The sequence below is a fragment of the Myotis myotis genome, unplaced genomic scaffold (genome assembly GCF_014108235.1).
Source record: "Myotis myotis isolate mMyoMyo1 unplaced genomic scaffold, mMyoMyo1.p scaffold_m19_p_5, whole genome shotgun sequence".
NCBI lineage: Eukaryota > Metazoa > Chordata > Mammalia > Chiroptera > Vespertilionidae > Myotis > Myotis myotis.
The window spans coordinates 76,232,563-76,245,237 of NW_023416357.1; positions in this window are offsets into that span (position 1 = coordinate 76,232,563).

Consider the following 12,675-nt stretch of genomic DNA (forward strand, 5'->3'; position numbering starts at 1 on the left):
AATGTATATTTTGTATTACTTTTTTTTTAAATCTTCACCCGAGGCTATTTTTCCATCGATTTATTTTTTTAGAGAGAGGGAAGGGAAGGGAGGAGGAGTGGGAGAGAGGGAGAGAGAGAGAGAGAGAGAGAGAGAGAGAGGTTGCCTCCCACACACACCCTGACCAGGGCCAGGGATGGAGCCTGCAACGGAGGTATGTGCCCTTGACCGGGAATGAAACCAGAGACCCTTAGGTCTGAGGTTGACAATCTAACCACTAAGCCAAACTGGCCAGGGCTATTTTGCATCACTTTTTAAAATAGTTTTCATCAGAGTACTTTACACTGTCAACACATTTAATTTAATCGTATTTCCTCCTAATAGAAAATGAGTTGTATGAGATCAGAAGCCTTGTTAGAAGCTTGTTTACTTCTGTAGTCACTTACCTGGACCTGTGTCTGTCACATAGTGTTGGTCCATTTGTTGGAAGAAAGAAAAAAAGAAAAGGAAAGAGAGAAAAAGGAAAGAAGAAAGGAATGAGGGAAGAAAGGAAGGGGGGAAGGAAGGAAGGAAGGAAGGAAGGAAGGAAGGAAGGAAGGAAGGAAGGAAGGAAGGAAGGAGGAGGAGGGAGGGAGGGAGGGAGGGAGGGAGGGAGGGAGGGAGGGAGGGAGGGAGGGAGGGAGGGAAGGAAGGAAGGAAGGAAGGAAGGAAGGAAGGAAGGAAGGAAGGAAGGAAGGAAGGAAGTTAATCGGTACTGTTATTTATGGTTTCTATGAAAATGTTTGGGTTTGACAGTGTTTCTTGAAACATCCTGTATTCATCTGGTGCTTGAGTGGCACAAATTAGTTTGCTTGCGATAGCAATAGACAATATCTGGCAAGAAGGATGTGAAGGAAAATGACAATTATGTATAGGCCTTCAAAAATGCATAATGCCTTTGAAAGTACAAAATAACAATTTATTATGACCTTGCTATTAAATATGTGTGTGTTGTATATATCTTAGATTATGGAATATATTTCCTACTTTATATTCCATATAGAATATATTAATTGAAAGTTTATAAGTGTAAAGGAAGTAGATAAACTTCATTATAAATAAATACTACTAACATATACACAGTCATCCATGAAATGAGATATAGGGGTTACTCCACTTTTACAGAATGTGTACACAGTGGTTCTGTACTTAATGACAAGGAAATACACACAGGGTCTGGGAGGCAAAAACTGGTGATAGGAGGCAAGATTAGAGATGACAGGCTTCACATAATGAGGATGTAGAAGACCTGGCATCCAATAAAGTCAACTGACAAAAGACATTTTTGATAAGAAGTATGTTGAAAACACACACAATTCTAAACAACGGTAATAAAGCTAACAGTGATTTCTTAGCCTGCAAAAAGAAAATTAGCTGTAAATAATGTCATTTATAAGGTTCATAATGTTGATTATAAATCGATAATCCTCAGCTAGGAAAGATCAGGCTTAACCTGAATAGTTGTTAAATATATTTTCTAGGAAGAAATGCCGTGGAATTCAAGTCATGGGCTCTATTATTCAGCAGAATAATATTCTAGGATAAGACTGGAAAAGTTGAGGTGTGGCCATTTAATATGTGCCTGGGCCAAAGGCTGTAACATAAGCTGTACACATTAATTCTGTGGATGCAGGTGTCAGCTAGGTGAGCTAACAGGGTTTATTTATCTCTGATTTTGATGTTAGACAATGTTGATGGAATATTTTATGAGGTCACGAGAGGGTTTGAAAAGAAAATAGTTGGTGTGGGTCGACTTTCGATGTCTGAAATCAACTTATGTGATGTCAGAGTGCAGGTTTTAGAGACAGACTAGGTTCAAATGTAGGATGACCTTTCTCCCCTGTTTGCCATGACAGAGCAATAGGCTTAATCCTATTGTCCCTTTCATTCTCAGTAGAGTCTCATGTTATTCAATTAATTATTTAAATGTCAAGTCTATTACTTAATGTGAGAATGTGAGTGAGTTTTTAAGTTTTCAAGTCTCAGTTCCTTACCATTTAAAGTGGTGATAATGATATCTAATTCTTTAGCATGTTAAGAGGTTTAAATGAGATATTTCAGGAAAGAACCAACTTGTGCCTGGCTGGTTGGTGCACAGCACACTGTTATTTTCTTCTCGACTGCATCCTCCTCAATAAAATAACTAATGCCCTCAGTAATATAACCCCAGCATGCCCTTTTCCTTCATCAACCTTAAAGTTCATGTGTCTAAAGCTTCTCAACCTTTTCCAACTCTTAGCCTTGGATGTGTTATTTCTTTTCTTTTTTAAAAAAATATATTTTTATTGATTTCAGAGAGGAAGGGAGAGGGAGAGAGGGGTAGAAACATCAATGATGAGAGAGAATCATTGATTGGCTGCCTCCTGCATGCCCCACACTGGAGATCAAGCCTGCAACCCAGGCATATGCCCCAACTGGGAACTGAACCCTCACCTCTTGGATCATAGTTTCGATGCTCAATCACTGAGCCATGCTGGCTAGGCGAGCATGTTATTTCTTAGCTTGAAGTGCAATCCCCCTCTTTTCTTTCTCATTATCTTTAAACTAGAGGCCCAGTGCATGAATTTGTGCATGGGCCAGCCAGGGGGAGGGTACATGGGAGGTTAGCCGGCCAGCCCCGCCCCTGGTCAGGGTGGCCAGCTGGCCCCACTCCCTGGTAGAACTCCTGGTCGGTCGAGAGGACAATTTGCATATTAGCCTTTTATTATATAGGGTTCTCTGTATTTTTTAAGGGTCACCTTTTCTGATTATTTATAGCCAAAAGTAACCTTTCCTACATATAAGCACTTTTAAAAACTTTACTTTATGGCTTTCACTCTCCAAAATGATTTAAATATTTAATTAAGTGATAAGATATATTATTTGGATCTACCCCCATTTTTATTGATTAGGTTGTACATTATTATGCTATTTAGCTATACTATAATTTTTAAAATAAGTCTTACTAAATTATATTTAGTTGTTCCCAGTTTTTAATTATTAGATTTTTCTAATTATACATCCTTATATTTTAAATTAATATTATAAACTGTGTACATATACCTATATCTTTTTTCTTCATTGTTTGAATTTATTTCAAGGTCAGCAAAGTTTAGACTTTTTCATGTGCTCGTTAATTACTTGTTTGTTTGTTTTTCTTATAAAGTTTGTTCACTTACTATTTTTTGGCCTATTTTTGTAATAAAAAACACAAAAATCAATTAAAAATCAATTTATAAGTTTTTATTCAAAATTATGGAAATTAGGTTTTTGTCAAGAGTTTCTTGTTGTTATATTTCTTCTGTTTGTGATGTTTTAGATTTTGCTGAAAGGTTTTTCTTTTAAGTATTGTCTAAATTATTAAATTTATGGTTTCTGAATTTTGTGTCTACTTAGAAGGATCATCCCCATCCCAAGATTATAAATAAACTCAGTTATGTTTTCATCCAATACTTTTACAGCTTCATTGTTCACTTTAAACCTTTGATCCATCTGAAGTTTATCTATATACTAGAGGCCTGGTGCACAGGTGGGGTCCAGCTGGCCCTGCCCCCAATCAGAGTGGGGGGGGGGGCGATCAGGGATGGGGCCAGCCAGGGAGAGGGACTGCGGGTGGTTGGCCGGCTGGCCCCACCCCCTGGTCGAACTCCCTGAGGAATCCTGGTTGAGGGGACAATTTGTATATTAGCCTTTTATTATATAGGAGGATATCAAAGCCAAGCAACCAGAACAATGAAATGACTGGAATGATCGGTCACTATGATGCACACTTTGACAGCCAACTGGCCCGGTCAGAGACCCAATCAGCCCCTCCCAACCTGCCATGGCCCCTCCCCCCAGGCTGGCCTGGCCTCTGATCGCCGCTCCCCTCAGGGGGGCGGGGCTGGCCAGCCAACCTCCCATGGCCCCTCCCCTCCACCAGCCCAGCCCCGATTGGTCCCCATTGGGAATGGCAGCTGAACCCCACCTGTGTACGAATTCGTGCACCAATTCTCTAGTTCAGTGGTTCTCAACCTTCCTAATGCTGCGAGCCTTTAATACAGTTTCTCATGTTGTGGTGACCCCCAATTTCATTGTTACAAATTGAACATAATTAAAGCATAGTGATTAATCACAAAACAATATGTAATTATATATGTGCTTTCCAATGGTCTTAGGCGACCCCTGTGAAAGGGTCATTCGACCCCCAAAGGGGTCGCGACCCACAGGTTGAGAACTGCTGCTCTAGTTTTTATATAAGTAGTGATTTGAAGACGTGGCTAAATGACTATATCATTGTTATTTTTTCTAAATGACTATATCATCCTTTTTACAGATTTATTGAAAAAATCATCTTTACCCCCACTGGTTTGGGAATGCTCTCTTTAGGCGAATTTCTATGTGAATTTGGGTTTATTTCTGAACTCATTCTCTTCTATTGATATTTGGGTGTATTACTGAGCCATATTAATGTAATAAGCATATGTTTTATTACCTGGTATGACTCTTTACTCTTCTTCTTCAGAATATTTCTATCTAATTTTATGTGTTTATTTTCTAGGCTAATGTAGTAACATCATTTCATTTTGTAGATTTTAAGGTTTTTTAAAAAAATTGATAACAATATTGAGCCCTTATTTCTAAGAGCAGTATACTTTTATTGAGATATTTACAGCCATTATATTTTTAAAATTGGTTATTATTTATATCTAACAATTTATACTTATTACTAATGTAAACATTATGTCTTCATTTGTAATAGCTTTCTAGTTTTTTTTCCTATTTTTTCAGATAATATGCATGCAATCATATGACCTGCATGTAATATTAATATTTTACCTTTTCTTTTTAAATGTTGATAATCTGTTTTAGATTAGTATAATTGATGGACTTTTAGTTCTGCTCATCAGAGTTCAAATTCAAACATTGTCAAGTTAATTAAATGTTCTAATCTTCAGTTTCCTCATCTCTAAAATGCAGAGAATAGTAGTACTTATGCCATAGGGGTCATCTAAAGATCAAATTGGTATTGTGTTTAGAACAATTAGCAAAATACCCAGAACACAGTATGCCCTCAAAAATGTTAATTATTATTTTATTTTTCCTCAAAGTTAATCTAGTATTTTATCATCACTAAATAATAACAGTAGCCATTGCCATTCTAAATTATTTTCATTGATGATGTGTGGAATGGCTTAGTGGTCTATTTGTAGTATATAGATTATAGTATAGTGAACATATACTGTAGACTTATCAGGATTACAATATCATACAATTTTATAATTTTAAATAAAGATGGGAAATATTGTGAAACTGAATGGCTCTTATTTTATGTTTTGGGTGAGATATGAGTAAATTAACACATTAGAAAAAGGCTAATGATCGTAGGAAGTCTTGTTTTATGCTTGATTCTTAACTTCAATGGAAGTCTTTATCACTTTATATTTGTACTATAAATATTTATTTACATGTTCCTGTCTTTTCTGATAGAAAAGGTAGGTGCCATGCTCAGCTGGTTCATCTGCATCGTCCATTTGGCAACTGATAACACCTGTGGTGCATTGCCCAAAGGAGGCATTCAACAAATATCCTTTAAATAAAGTCATAAATAAATAAACTGCACCACAAAGAAATATGGAATCATAGACTACATATTTTTTTCAGGTTCCACAAGGTCCAAGCATATGCAATTGGAACATTATGTTATCCTATCCTCAGTTGACAAGAGACAGTACCATGCCTTATCTCTCTCTAATAAAAGCAACTTTCTTTAATAGGAGAAAGATATTTAATCAGGAACCACTATATATAAAACATTGACTAGAGGCTTGAAATGTTAAATGTTCTTTCAGCAGGGAAGATTTCCCCCCCTTAATGCTCATGTGTTAAATCTTACTCTAACAACTAATTTTTTTTTTTTTGTCTTTCACTCACAGTGAAAATTGCAGATATCTTACTTTTACTGTAAAACCTGATTTATATGCTTCAGCTAAATGCAAAGATTTCATTTATGAATGTTAGTCAGTGATATATATCACTGTTTTCCCTTTGGACAAGTCACTGCAAAATAATTTTTTTCAAGCAAGATAGCATTAACCTTTTCCAACTGCAAAGCCACTCTCCTAAGCAAGATCAACACCACTTTATCATGCTGTCAGGTACTTTATTACACTTGATAAACAAATAAATACACCCCCACATTTCAAAAAACTAAAACGATTAAGAAGAGGATTAGCTCTTTGATAATCACCTACAACAGATTATAGAGCCTCTATAATATTTCAAAGAATTGGCCTTTTTCCAGTTGATACTGATATTGGGATTTGCGTTAATTGCTGATGCATCTCAAACAACGGAGCAGGTGCTAGTAGAAAGAACATTCCCTGTATTTTCTTTGTTATTTATAGTCCGAGCTCTTCTGCACTAAACCCTTGATCAGGCTTTTTAGAGCCCACTGTATAACAATTTCATTCACTTTCATGTCAACAAGCTTTGTCTTGATAAATTAAACCAGAAAAATGCTGGCTAAAGCACCGCAGCCCTACATGATTCATCTTGCTGCAAGTTTCTGGCAGCTGCCCAAGAATGGCCTGCTCTCTTCCAAGTGTCCTTATCATTTTCCCATCTGGAAAGGGCTGAACCTTACTTACACTGGGGAGTAAAAGGCCTGTGCAGGCTGCATTCAAAGGCCATTAACAATCATAACTCTGAAAATCATCACCTTCTGCAGGCAAGGTTAACAGTAGTCCAGAGGATAGATAGGAAGGTCAATATTTTACTTTTAGTTAAATAAATATAAAGCAAATGGTTGGATTTCTTTAGTGATGGAGGACTGCATGCTAACCTGAACCATGATCCTTGTAGACTTTGGGATCTTCCTTAAAATTATTGAAAAGTATTTTTGAAGACCTCATTCTAAATTAGGGAATTTCTGGTATTAGTTGTCAACTTACTGTTAAAGAAAATAACTCATTCATTTAATCTTCTTTTATACGACTGGATTTCTCTTAAGAAGTCTTAGGTTGGAAGGTTATTTCAGCAATTATATTAGCAATTAACTATCAGGATGCGAAGGTCAGTAAGGAAAAATATTAAACGTATTTTTGAAAACAGAGGCTAAGTGAATCAGTTTAAACTCTAATGTTGAATTTTAGCAAAGTTTGAAATTTATAATTAGATGGACTTTTTTAAACTAAATCTATATGTACATTAAAAGTAGATTAATTTCAAAACCTGATACTGATGAAGCATTTATCGCCCAAGAAATTATCAAAGTTTGAATACAAGGCTGTGATCACCGAGATATTTAAACTAAGAATTTCAACCTTTTACAGCTAACTGATAATGCATGTTGGCGATTGTTAGTCTTACTCACAAGGTGGAAAAAGATGTAGAGATGAACAGAATCCTTGACCAGCCACCATTGCTAGGTTTAATGAACTAGTCCTGAGCACAGTGGGCAAATGCTTACTTACTCTTTAATAAAGGAGAGATAATATGAAAAGAAATCAGATGGACTCCCCATCCCCCTGCCCCCAATAGGTCATTTGGTTAAGAAATGTTACCAGCGGTGCAACTCCAATAGGATTTTGTTTGTTTAAAGATAAAGTGGAGATCTAATTCTGGAATGGAAACTGAGAGTTAAATGTCTGTGAATAATAACACAAGTTTCCTTCACCGTGAGCAGATTTGAACCAGTGGGGTTAATTATACACTCTAGGTAGAGGTCTGAGAATAGCCTATCAGTCTCTCTGTGAGTGTCAACACTTTTGAGGTGAGGGCATAATTCCAGTGTAAGAAGAAAATAGTCAAATATAGTACCTTCCACTGCTTGGGAGATGGCCTGACACCTGCAACTTTTTGTTCAGTCATTAAACTAATATTCATTCTTTGGGCACAAACCCTGTGCTTGCATTATCCAAGTGGGTAAATGGTCATTAAAGAGTCCTTGGGGTGTGGGGCTGTAAGAGCAGGAATTCTTACATTAATTTTCTTTTATTCTTCCTTTTTCCTTCCCTTCCTCCCTCTTTCTCTTTCTTCCTCTTTCCTCCCCTCTCCCTCCCCCTCTCTCCTTTTTCTTTCTTGGTGTGTTGTAAATCCTCTCTCTATTCTCAAACTGTTACTGAAGTTTTATTAAGCCCCAAACCTCATATTTGTGATTAGGGATTTTAAGGGAGAGACATTTCCCAGAGACATTATAAAACAAAGGGACTTGGCTGTATAAAACTGCCAACATTAAGAGAGACAAGAATCATTTTATGTGATAGCAATAGATGACGAGGAAGAAGACCCAACTTGCTAGGGTGACCAACAGTCACAGAGCAAAGTGTGAGATATACCAGTCTTCATCAAGAGAGTCTCAGAAGTGCCGCCAGAGGGGTTCGTGCTGTCCAACACTGACCTTGGCCCAGGCAACAAGTAACTGTTTTGTGCCTGGGACTGGATAGGCCAACAGTGCTATCAGGATGGGGTCAGACCAGGTAAGCATGAACCCTACTTTCTGGGTTTCTTTTTCTTTCAAGGTCTTCTCCAATCATTTACAACTCCACCTCACCTTTAATGATTAACCAGTTGCCGAAGTTGCTTCCAGGTCCCCTCCTATGGGACTTCCCAGAGCTCTGTGTTCAGGGTCTAGTTCACAGAGAGTGGACAAGAAAGCAAGTTGTTCCTATTGACTAGCCTGACATTTCTTTGTGGGATCATGTAAAATTGAACCTGGAGAAGGCTGCTGAGATGCTGACATGTCCCCATTCACCTGAGACATAGGATGACTTAAGGGCTCTGGGCTACTCTTCTTGGACTTGGAACTGCATGTGAGGGTCCTTGTACACTGGCTCTCTGAGTTTCCACCACCATGCCATCTCAAATCTATGGAACCAAGCATGGCAAGAGAGTGTTGTGGCTGTGATTTACTCTGTGTGCATCCCTACTACGGGCATCCAGGGCAGTCACTCCACCCCATCATCAAACAGTCCTGGGGGACCATGCTTATTGCTATGCAAAACCAATAGGCCCTTCAATCCACATCCTCTTTTCTTCTAGTTAATGATGTCTTACACTCCCTCATCAGTCTTAAGCTGTGCCAAATGAGGGGCAGGCATTCCTTGTGAGAATGGGATTTTTTTTTTAAATCCTTGTGCCTATTGTACCTGTTGTGGAAGTCAAGGGAGCAGTCAACATAGAAAGAAAACATATTATAGAAATGCTATGGTTACAGCCCACAGAGACAATATTAGGAGATACCTTATTCTATGTTTATACACTATACAATTTTGTAGGGTACGTGTAACATTACCAGAAAACAAGGTGTTGCTCACATTTCCCTGCATACTCTGGATGCACATGCATTTGTGGTCACAGCTATGAAGCTTAGTAACAACCTTTGAAATGGTCATTGGAAGTCAGTGTTCACAGACTGCAGGATGGGTAATGTAGTGCCATGGAAATGATGGAACCAACAGTAAGTAAATAGTATTAGGGGATTACAGAGGCAATAACTTGTTTTAATACAAACAACTTTTGATGAGCATGGTATACTCTGTAATAACAGTGTTGCTACAACTTTCTCCTAGTAAAAGATAGGAAATCAGACAGGATGGTGCATTGACAATAAGACACAAGAGGTAGTTCTTGTGGCCTAGCTCATGTGAGGCTGATATGGCTGAGGATTCTTTTAGCTTGGATCAAGGGGACCACAACACTTGAATCAAAATTATTCTCATTTTTTCAGGCCCATTTCTTGGTAAAAAGAAAAAGGAGGAGAAGGAGGAAGAGGAGGAGGAGGAGGTGGAGGAGGAGGGGGGGGGGAAGAGGAGGGGAAATGGGGCAGGTAATGAGGAGGGGGAGGAGAAAAGTATACCTAGGGAGAGAAGTATTTTTTCTAAGTCAGGGGTCAAACAACTGATGGCATCTAAGGGCCTTGACAGGTTATGTAAATGAGTACAGCTTGTGGGCCATCTGAGACAATAAGGAGTGGTGGAGACTCTGGTGTAGGCATGTCCTGTCAATGTGGTGTAGCCACATTCAGTTCTAGATCATTATTACCATGAAAGTAGCTGGGCCCAATTTTGTCAGATCTTTCCATTTTGCAAGAAATGCCCCAAATCAAACCTTTATATAAACTCTCTCTAATTTTAAATGTTTGCAATTAATTGAAATATTAAAAATTTTGTGCAGACCCATAGAAGATGTGTGTTTCTCCAGTAGCTAGTTCACCAACTCGGCCCCATGACTGGGGAACAGAATAACTTAAGCTAATGACATGTAACATTTCTAAGAGTAGACATTTTTCTAAAGAAGATACTCAAATAGCCAACAGGAACATGAAAAGGTGCTCAACATCACAAATCACCAGGTAAATGTAAACTAAAACCACAAAGAGATATCACCTCACACCTGTTAGTATGGCTATTATCAAAAAAGACAATAGATATACCTGGTGAGCATGTAGAGAAAAGGGAATGCTCATGCACCGTTGAAGGGAATGTAAATTGGTGCAGCCTCTGTGGAAAACAGTATATATCCAAAGGGAAAATGGCACTATCTGGGAAAAGATATCTGTACCCCCACGTTCTTTGCAGCATTACTTACAATAGCAAAGATGTGGAAATAACCTAAATATCTATTTATGGATGAACATTATTTATCCACCAAAAAAGAAGCAAATCCTGTCATTTGTGACAAGATGGATGGACCTTGAGGGAATGACGCTAAGTGAAATAAGTCAGACAGATAAAAACAAATATGTGTTCTCACTTTTATGTGGAACCTAAAAAACAAAACAAAACAAAAAAACTGAACTCATGGAAACAGCACATTGGTGGTTGCCAGGGTGGGGGTGGAGTAGGGGAAATTGGTGAAGGTGTTTTTGACAAAAGGTACAACCTTCCACTTATAAGATAAATAAGCCCTGGGAATGTGATGTACAACATGGTGTTTATAGTTACCAATACTGTATTGAATATTTGAAAGTTACTTAAAGTAGATCTTAAAAGTTCTCACCACATTCACACACACACACACACACACACACACACACACACACACACACACAAATTGTAACTAAGTGAGGTGACAGATATATTAAGTAACCTTATTGTGGTAATAATTTCACAACATATACATATATCAAATCATCACATTGCAAATCTTAAATTGACACAAAGTTATATGTCAATTATATCACAATAAAGCCAAAAAAAGAAAAAGAAAAGAAAAAGAGATATGGATTGAATTTTATCACAAATACATCATTTTAGGCTTTGGGGATGAAAGAGATTGGGGGAAAACCTCTGAGGCAACTAGCCTGATGAAGAAGGAACCGCTTGAAGAATCACCCGCTCCAAGCATTCACACAGCGGGACCAGGCTAGCCATGGGAAGGGATGAGGGATTACATTACATTGCCCTGGACTAAGTCAGCCAGCTTGATTACACATGTTAATAGTGGACTTATATACAAACTTTTTTTCCTTTGCATGAAAGTTAACTATGAAATAAGCTCAATGGAGACCCTTGGAAAATTATAGCCATTACTTGCATGGCATTTACCACATGTTCTCTGCTCATTTGCATGTAGTAACTCAATTTCTACCGCAAGTCTAAAGGGTAGGTACCATTTTTATACTCCTTTTTCAGATGAAGCAACTGAGGAAGAGAGAAATTAATCACCTGTCCACAGTCCCACAGCCAACAAATAGGAAACGCAGGACACACAGGCAGGTTTGCTGCAAAGCCTGAGACCTCAACCAGATGGTTTATCTGTGAAAGTGCATCTATTATTTCACCATAGGCTTATTTAAGCTGCAGAGCAAAACCATTTGCTAATCAAGAGTGCAGAGTATTGACTGAGGTTGGTTAACCAGAAGAAAAATAAGGTCACTAAGTTCCCTCTGGCTTAGCTTCCTTTTAGCCAGTGGCAGAGACACTGTGAAGGAGCTGAACCTTCAAGGACAAGAATAATTCTTGCTGAGGGAAATAATGCAGTCTTCCCTGTGCGACGGGAACAGTTCTAGGAAACTCTTAGTCACTTGAAGACATTAAATGGGCAGGGAACATTAAGCTCTTCCCTTTTGGAAACAAGGAATAACAAGTCAGTAGACTGGAGCTGAGAAAAAGTTTAGGACAATACTGAAGACTAGAGGTCAATGCTAGGTAAGGTAAGCAGACTTTTGTGGTTGGGTTTAATATTTTTCTCTTTAGAACTCTTCTCTTCCTTAGCACACCATGATAAAGTCTAAACAAAATACAGTTTGCCAGGATAACCATAATTGGACAACACCATCTGCCAATCTTTGCACTGGCTCTGGAATCATTTTGCTGCTCCTTATATGTATTATCCATTTTGCTGAGGAGGAAGTGAGACACAATTTAAGTGACTTGCTTAAGACCATACAGCTAATAAGGAGCTGAGCTAGAAATTGCAACTCCTCTTTCTACAAAATCTGTACTCTTTTCACTGAACCTACATGATCCATTCTACCCTTGTTTATATGAAATGTGTTACGCAGATCATGAGCTCCAAAGCCATTTTTGGATTCCTCTCTTCATGCCTCTAACTACTGGGCTTATGTATTTGTGCTATAGTCCTAAATATTGTAGTTATAAGACTATATTTGCCTATGAAAATAAACAGGTGAGGGGTTGTGTGTGTGTGTGTGTGTGTGTGTGTGTGTGAATGTTTGTTGTTGTTTTTTTTCTT